The 8,914-nt window shown below is 35.1% G+C and overlaps 1 long non-coding RNA gene across 3 annotated transcripts; it reads left to right on the top strand.

Moving 5' to 3' along the window:
• The first annotated feature begins 647 nt into the window (after nt 1-647).
• Nucleotides 648-8,179, top strand: LOC133182332 (uncharacterized). Of its 3 annotated transcripts, none has more exons than XR_009720538.1 (9): nt 648-882; nt 1,672-1,843; nt 2,429-2,499; nt 3,555-3,701; nt 5,025-5,529; nt 5,693-5,783; nt 5,884-6,804; nt 6,958-7,050; nt 7,157-8,179. It is a non-coding gene; the product is annotated as an uncharacterized LOC133182332 (long non-coding RNA). The 3 variants fall into 3 exon arrangements; XR_009720536.1 differs by having other exon boundaries at nt 2,426-2,499; XR_009720537.1 differs by having other exon boundaries at nt 2,426-2,499; nt 6,928-7,050.
• Nucleotides 8,180-8,914: the final 735 nt, after the last annotated feature.

The following is an 8,914-nucleotide window of genomic DNA, read 5'->3' as shown; positions in this document are numbered from 1 at the left end:
TTCATTCATTGTTTTGTGTTTGCACCACCCACTAAGTACTAACCCCTCCTCCTCCCCTCCCCTTTGCACTTGTTCTGCCACTTTCGTTTCAGAGCCACAGTCGTCGATGGATTCAGCGCTGGAATGCTAGGGCTGGCGGCGGTCTATAAGGAGGAACAGCATGCCAACATCGCTGGAAAAGAGGTATTTCTTAGTTCTTAAGAAATGTGAGGTAAGAGTTTTCCCTTCATTCATTGTTTTGTGTTTGCACCACCCACTAAGTACTAACCCCTCCTCCTCCCCTCCCCTTTGCACTTGTTCTGCCACTTTCGTTTCAGAGCCACAGTCGTCGATGGATTCAGCGCTGGAATGCTAGGGCTGGCGGCGGTCTATAAGGAGGAACAGCATGCCAACATCGCTGGAAAAGAGGTATTTCTTAGTTCTTAAGAAATGTGAGGTAAGCATTTTCCCTTCATTCATTGTTTTGTGTTTGCACCACCCACTAAGTACTAACCCCTCCTCCTCCCCTCCCCTTTGCACTTGTTCTGCCACTTTCGTTTCAGAGCCACAGTCGTCGATGGATTCAGTGCTGGAATGCTAGGGCTGGCGGCGGTCTATAAGGAGGAACAGCATGCCAACATTGCTGGAAAAGAGGTATTTCTTAGTTCTTAAGAAATGTGAGGTAAGAGTTTTCCCTTCATTCATTTTTTTGTGTTTGCACCACCCACTAAGTACTAACCCCTCCTCCTCCCTCCCCTTTGCACTTGTTCTGCCACTTTCGTTTCAGAGCCACAGTCGTCGATGGATTCAGCGCTGGAATGCTAGGACTGGCTATGGTCTATAAGGAGGAACAGCATGGAATGAGGAGAATCCTAGGACATGGCATGATTCTGTCTTATTTCAGTAGGTCAATCTCTATTTTTCTTCAAAGTTTTTTTGTTAATTATTTCTCAGGATATGTCTAATTACCGGCTCATTAGATAACTTAATTTTTGAAACACCTATCTATTAATTGGCATATTTTTGCAAGATGCTATAAGTAAAGCAAAATTTTCATAAATTTCAGTCGTTGCTGTGTAAAATCTACATTAAGTCAAATACTTGTGAGAATCTGATTTTTGCAAGGCAAAGGTCTTGCATGATTATATTCAAAAGTTCTTACAAAGTGATTTAAGTACAGTATTTTACTACTGTGAATGTTAACTTTATACTGTAGATTCCTTTTTACACAAATACTTTAAATATCATGAAATGGCCATTAAATGTCAAATCGTGAGAGTAATAATTCTAGAGATCTTGCATAGATTTAAGAACCATTAAAAAAAGTACTGTATACAGGGTTATTTTCACCCCGTGTTATTTTTGCCCTTTGCAAACAATTCTGCTTTGTTTTAAATTTGCTCAATCACAGTTCTGTTTACGAAATTATACTGTGTTCTTTGAATTTGCCCCTTAAATTTGCCTATCCGTGAGTAGTGTAGGGTGAAAATAAAACGGTGGAAAATTTTCTGTATACAGTGATTTTATTTTGCCATTGATGTTCTCTCGAAATTACACAATAATTAATTCCTCGTGAATACTTAGGCATCTACAGTGGATTATCCATAATAAAAATAATACCTGTATGTTTCAACTCATGGTGAACTCTGACCAGTATAAATGCTCTGTAAATTGGTCCAAACTCTATTTTAGCATTTCTTGATGTCATGAGGGGATGCTCTGCTTGGCAGTGATCTTCAGTTTAATTGTGTCCTCACACAGAGCCACGGAACTATACAAACACATGAATAAGAGAAAAAAAAATTGGCAAGAAGAGACCTTATCTTACAGGATCTACATCTTTGAGATTTACCAGAAAACAGAAGTAAGTCAGGGGGCCCTCTATGCAGTCTGATATAACACTGTGTACATTCATTCTTAAATATTTACATTAACAATTTTTTTTTCCTTATATAACAATATCTAAACAAGGCGTATTTAATTCTCTGTAAAAACAGGTTTGTCATGTTTCCTTAATTAAATTCATTGTTCAGTCATAAACAATTGACGTAATTTCACAGTGACATCATAAATGGTAGACGAGTTCAACACATTCAATTTGTACCATTGAGGTTTGAAAAAAATCATGTTATTGGATTAAAACTTAAGTACATAACATTACGTTGTAAATCAGTCTCAAATGTAAATATAAGTTATAAGCCCAAAAGGCTTTGTGGTAGATTTGATCACATGCCAACACGTACTTGCATCCCGATAAAAGTTTTAAGATGATACCTTATTTCCAAAGTATTTCTATTGTTTTAGTAGACTTGACAGTAAATCAACTATTATTCAATATTCATAGTTCGCCAAATTCATGGATATTTTTCTGCATGTGAATAAAAGTCGGTTTACAGTAATTCCTCACTGCAAACAATATATATTTAAACAAGTATCCCTTTATCAGTAGGGTTACCTTTGACTAGAGGAACTACCACAGGCATGTCATGAGCCCACCTTGATAAACTAATGCATAGTAAGGTAAATAACAAGATCAATGTGTCTCGAAGTACATTGTATTACTGAATTTATAGTTGGTATTGCATTGCTTTAGTGTTTATTTCACTTAATTCCTAAATATATTACCTTTGATTAGAATAAACCCTGAGGTATAAATAAAATCTTTGTCAGGATACACATCTACTGAATTTTTTGTTGAATGTGTAGAAATTGTCTCTAGATATAAAAGAAATCTTGGAACACTGTAAGGGGTAGGGCTCTGTTGAATATACCGGGTATTGCGAAATTGTATCGATTTTTTGAAAATCTTCTTCTATGCCTCTGGGTATTCAGCAAACATGGTGTATGATAATGATGAGTATGGGTGCTTCTTCTAAAACAGTGAATTTCTAAGCCCCCTGGGTCTAGGGCATCTGGTTCTAAGACAGTGCTCTATTGATTATACATGTCTAATGGAAATACATTTAACTTCTTTGAAAATCTTCTCGGCTCCTGTTTATTTTGCAAACTAAGTGCATAGTAATGATGAGCAAGTGTGCCTCTTGCAAAATTGTGAATTTCATAGCCCCTGCATAAGGGATTCTGGTGTTGGGAGCAGGGCTATGGTGAATCTATTGTGAAAATGCATTATTCTTTGAAAATTTTCTTTGCTCATGGGCATGTAAGAGCAAATAGAGTACAGTAATAAGCAAGGGTATTTTACCAGATTTTTGAATTTCTGGACCACTGTCAAGTGTTCGGTGTCTTCCACCTATTCCCACTTCTGAAAAATCTCAATTCCACTTATTCACACTTGCAAATAACAATAGATGTTTTGATAATTAATTTGTTTTATAGCACAATACATCCTGGGCACCTTGATTTACCTGAATTTCGTATACTTGAAGACAAATAAATAAATAAATTTAAGAATTTTAGAAAATAAATAGTTTTAAGAAAAAAATATGATGTAATGCACTTATATATCTAATAAATCTGCATTTTTTTAATATGAATTTATAAGTGCTAATATTTATTTAATCTATGCGCCATACATAGTATGAATTAAGTAAAAAAAAGACACTTGTACTTGACAGGTTGAAGAGGATTGGCCAAAGTTTTTCTTCAAAGATGTGGATAGGGGATTTGCATCCTTGCAGAAATTGGTGGAAACAATTGGAAAAGGCAAGACTGATGGATGTTGACCCTGCAGGCTGCAGATAGGTTAAGGACTCTCATAGGAAGTATGCCCATTATATATTTTATGAAAAAGATACAATATTAAAAAAATTAATCTGTGAAATTTTAGTTGAATGGGAATTCTGCTGTCTGTATAAGTAAAAAGGGGTTTCTGCTGAGTTTGGCCAAAGCAACATCACTTACATGATCTGTTTGTCACATGATGGATTAAAATTAAAAAAGATATGTCCAGCTGCAAAAATTGTGAAAGTTTCAATGATACAGTATATGGATATCAGGGATGTCAATGACTATTTGAGTACTCAGCTATCATTTGATCATACATGACTATCAACTAATACTTTTTTACTTGGTTATTAAAATTTGCTACAGTACTCATTTCTATTACTAAATTCAAGGTAATAAGATTGGATCTGCCTAATTTATTTCAACTGAATCGGTGTTCTTGTGCATAAAACTCAGAGAGTAAGGCTTAACTGGTCTTAGTTAATTGTTCAACGAAAATTATTTGCATCTTGATTTTGGTTGGCAAACATGCCTTCAAATTCTACAGTTTGGACATACTTTAAAATATGTCACGATGAAAAAAACAGTTATTAAATGTACGTTTTGTGAAAGGTCCTCCGCAAAAATGCCTATTTGACTAAGCTGTCTGAGTAAATTAACATCCCTAATGGATATCTTTTTATTCTGAAATTGTCTCTGTTTACTTTGAGAAAAATTCCATGAAAAGTGCCGGGAGTGAGTTTCTCATGCTTCTCATGCAGTCTTTCTATTAACTTCTGAAAAAGGTGTAATACGCATTGAAGTAATGCTAAATTGAGGAAAGAAAAGACATCACTCAACCAACTCTCACTTCTTTTCAAAATATAGTAGGGATACAAGTTACATGTGTTTAAAAACTCTGAATTTTTAGTGAAGCTGATAAGTTGTTGAACTTTTGGGATTAATTGGGGGTTCTGTCTGTTATCATAGCATGTTACAGTAGAAGTATGCTTTCTTATGGGTTTATACAAGGTATAGACATGCATTCTCAATGTAGTTGGGGAAAAAAATTTAATATACTCAGGAAAATGTCTCCATCTTAGTCATATGCTATGTTTCATATTCTGATATTTATAAGCTATGATTGTAATAGCTTGATCCATGCCTACACCACAGAAAGACTATGTCAAACTAGTCAGTGATATTTCAGTACAGCAAGATCGTTAGCTTTCATTCTATATTCAGTTAAATGTTATTTAGGCTAGATAAGTTGTACATCAATTTATATTTACATTATCTATGGAAAACAAAAGTATTTGAGTGTTAAAGAAAAGAACAATTATATTTATCATCTAAGTTTCATTTGTTTTAACTCTGAACAGGCGGATGTGGAATATGGGAGTCCTTAACCTAGCTGCTTCTCCAAGGTGTGGAAATGAGCGGGTACGATCAGATCAGAATTGGTGGGAAAACCTGGAAAAGGCAAGCCTGATGGACATTGACCCTTCACAGTGAGGAAATGAGCAGCTACAGCCAGACAGGAATTGGTGGAAACAACTGGAAATGCCAGGACTGATGGATGTTGACCCTTGAAGATGTGGAAAGGAGCAGCTACAGCCAGACAGGAATTGGTGGAAACAACTGGAAATGCCACGACTGATGGATGTTGACCCTCCAAGATGTGGAAAGGAGCAGTTACAACCAGACAGGAATTGGTGGAAATAAGTGGAAAAGACAAGACTGATGGATGTTGACCCTCCAGGATGTGGAAATGAGCAGCTACAGCAAGACAGGAATTGGTGGAAACAAGTGGAAAAGATGAGACTAATGGATGTTGACCTTCCCAACAGCAAGAACATATCACAATGGATAACTATCACTGATCAGGTATATTATCAATGATCCAAGACTATTTTTGAAAAAAGTACAACAAAAGAATATTTGATCCTTGAGTTATATAATAATTTACTTATATATGTTTGTTCTTTTCATAATTTCTGTTTTATACTGAGAGATGCTTAAGTATATTTTAAAAACTCCTATTTTATAGAGTGCTTTGATGATTTGGTGAGAGTACTCAGGAGGAGACTGATGAAGTCATGTTGGTGTGCTTGACATTATGAATGATGAAGATCCCTCAGGTATATGAAAGATACCCTTAGTATGTTATTCTCTATGACTCTTGATTCCTCATTTCTACTTTATTGGACCTGATTATTACCTTTTATTCATTTTTTACAGAAACTTAAGGAGTATCAATTACCCCTTTCTCCTCTTCCTTGACAAGTGATTAAAAAATTAGACAATTACATCTGACAGGCTGGAAAGGAGACCTAAAGAAAGGGTGTTGGTGAAGTTTTTCTTCAACAATGTGGAAAAGAGCATTTGCAGCCTTACAGGAATTGGTGGAATCATCAGGAACATGCAATGCTTATGGATATTTACCCTCTAAGATGTGGAAATGAGCATCTACAGCCAGACAGGAATTGGTGGAATTATTTGGAAAATGCAATGCTGATGGACCTTACCCCTCCAAGATGTGGAAATGAAGAGCTACATCCAGACAGGAATTGGTGGAAAAACCTGGAAAAGGCAAGACTGATGGCCATTGACCCATCACAATGTGGAAATGAGCATCTACAGCCAGACAGGAATTGGTGGAATTATCTGGAAAATGCAATGCTGATGGACCTTACCCCTCCAGGATGTGGAAATGAAGAGCTACATCCAGACAGGAATTGGTGGAAAAACCTGGAAAAGGCAAGACTGATGGACATTGACCCATCACAATGTGGAAATGAGCAGCCACAGCAAGACAGGAAATGCTGGAAAAAACTGAAAAAGGGCTAGACTGATGGATGTTGACCCTCAAAGGTGTGGAAATGAGCAGCTACAGCCAGATAGGAATTGGCGGAAACAACTGGAAATGCCAGGACTGATGGATGTTGACCCTTGAAGATGTGGAAAGGAGCAGCTACAGCCAGACAGGAATTGGTGGAATCATCTGGAAAATGCAATGTTGATGCACCTTAACCCTCCAAGATGTGGAAATGAAGAGCTACAGCCAGACAGGAATTGGTGGAAACTGGAAAAGATGAGACTGATGGATGTTAACCCTCCCAATAGCAAGACTTATCATTGATGATAACTGTAACTGATCAGGTATGTGACATAATCAATAATCCAGCATCTTTTTTTTTGAAAAAGTACAGCAAAAGAATATCATCTTAGGGCTATAAAATATTTTGCTAAAATATTCTTAATTTTTGTCTTACACTATTGTAGATGCTGAAGTATTAACTTCTATTTTATAAGTGTGCTTTGATGATTTGGTGACAGTACCTAGTACGAGACTCAAATGATGTCATGATGGTGTGCTTGACATTATGAATGACAAGGAGCCCTCAGGTATGGGAATAAGTTACCCAAGTATTCCATTCTGTAAAAATCTGTTCTTCATTTTTACTTTGTCGGTCCTAATGGTTAAATACTATTTTTTTTCATCCATTGACAGAAAATAAAAGTATTGAAGAGGCAAATCCTTGTGATCGTGTTTGGAAAAAGACAAAGAAAGATGACAATGCAGAAAGCCAGATCTGTGACGCATACACAAGCACATCCATTTACAATGTTATCATTTTTTTATTATCCAAAACAAATTTCTTTGAAACATTTGTTTTGGAAATGGGTGTCTGAGTTGTAAGAGGGTATGGGGTCGCCCACTCAGACACGTGGGTTTTCTCCGGGTACTCCGGTTTCCTCCCACACTGACCCCATTCTTTTTCTCTATGCCATTGAAATAATTACCGGTATGTTATTTTTGAAAATATTCTAATGTAAATATCTTCTATTATCTATTGTTTTGCTATAATTGTGATTAGTCTATACAAGTTCACTCATTCTATTGTAATAAGATGGTCAATAGTGACTAAGAATGTATTGTATTATTGAATGTAAATCAGCATTTATTATTGGTGTGACTAGTTCTGTGTTGAAAGTACATGTTAATGTTTATTGCTTGTATTAGTAAATGTAAATTTGTGATGGTGAATGGTGGATTTTAATGAGTTAATGCAGTGAAAGTAGCTGTAAATGTGTTGTTGTATTTGTGACAGTCAATGATGAATTGTAACTAGTTATGCAGTAAAAATACTTGTAAATGTTAATTGTATTAGTAGTAAATGTTAAATTGTGACAGTGAATGGGGAAATGTGAATAGTTATGCAGTGAAAATACTTGTAAATGTTAATTGTATTAGTTACATAAATGTTAAATTGTGACAGTGAATGATAAATTGCGACTTAAGTTATGCAGTGAAAGTAGATGTAAATGTTAAATTAGTAGTTAATGTAAAATTGTGACAGTGAATGGTGAATTGTAAATAGTTATGCAGTGAAATGTTAATTGTATTAGTAAATGTTAAACTGAGACAGTGAATGAATATTTTTGAATTAGTGCATTGTTAAATTTTCTGAACTCATTGGCCAAAGTTTTGTGCATTGTTAAAAAAATCACAACCAAGAAAAAAAAAACAAAAGAAAAAAGAAAGAAAATATGAAAAAAAAAAACAAGTAAAAAAAAAAGAAGCCAAAAAAAAAGAAGCTAAAAAAAAAAACAAAAAACAAAAAAAACAAAAAACAAAAAACAAAAAAAAAAACAGAAAAAAAAAGCACAAAACTTTTAATGCTGCCTGCTTGAAAAAAAAACAACATTGCTTTCATTTTGGCTTTTTTTTTCAAGCAGAAGGTTCCAAGCCCTTATTAAAAAGCAGAGGAGAAGTTTTTTGTGTTATTAAGTCACCCTAGTCACTAATGTGACCTTTTGCTACATGTGTCTGTTTTTATCTTTTTAACAAAAAACATTTTCAGCTTCCTTTCTGGAACCACTGAACCAATTACAACCAATTTTGCCACATAATGTCTATGGGTAAATGGGAACAAAATTTTATAATTGACATGGCATCTGCCAGTTGGTGGAGCTCAACTGATCATATATTGGCCGTATATACAGAAGATTCAATGAATAAAAATGTAAAATTAATTGTTCGAGGGGATGTAAATTCATGGATAAGGGTGACGCATGAAATTAACAAACATTAATTTGTTCCCCCATGAAAAGTGCATGATTATTCCACAGCATTCCATGATTATATTTTGCTTTTCTGTGACCGATTTTAATGCACTCTTTAGTTAGCCAGGTAAAAATTGTCAGTAACTCCTTTTACATCAGTTGTTATTGTGGCTTCAAATATTAGTACCTTTTCCTTTGCTGC

Source organism: Saccostrea echinata, unplaced genomic scaffold, assembly GCF_033153115.1.
Source record: "Saccostrea echinata isolate AGI-Se365-2 ecotype Australia unplaced genomic scaffold, CSIRO_AGI_Sech_v1 ptg000009l, whole genome shotgun sequence".
Lineage (NCBI taxonomy): Eukaryota > Metazoa > Mollusca > Bivalvia > Ostreida > Ostreidae > Saccostrea > Saccostrea echinata.
Note: the sequence above shows the minus strand (reverse complement) of the source record. Positions and strands in the feature narration are given on the sequence as shown.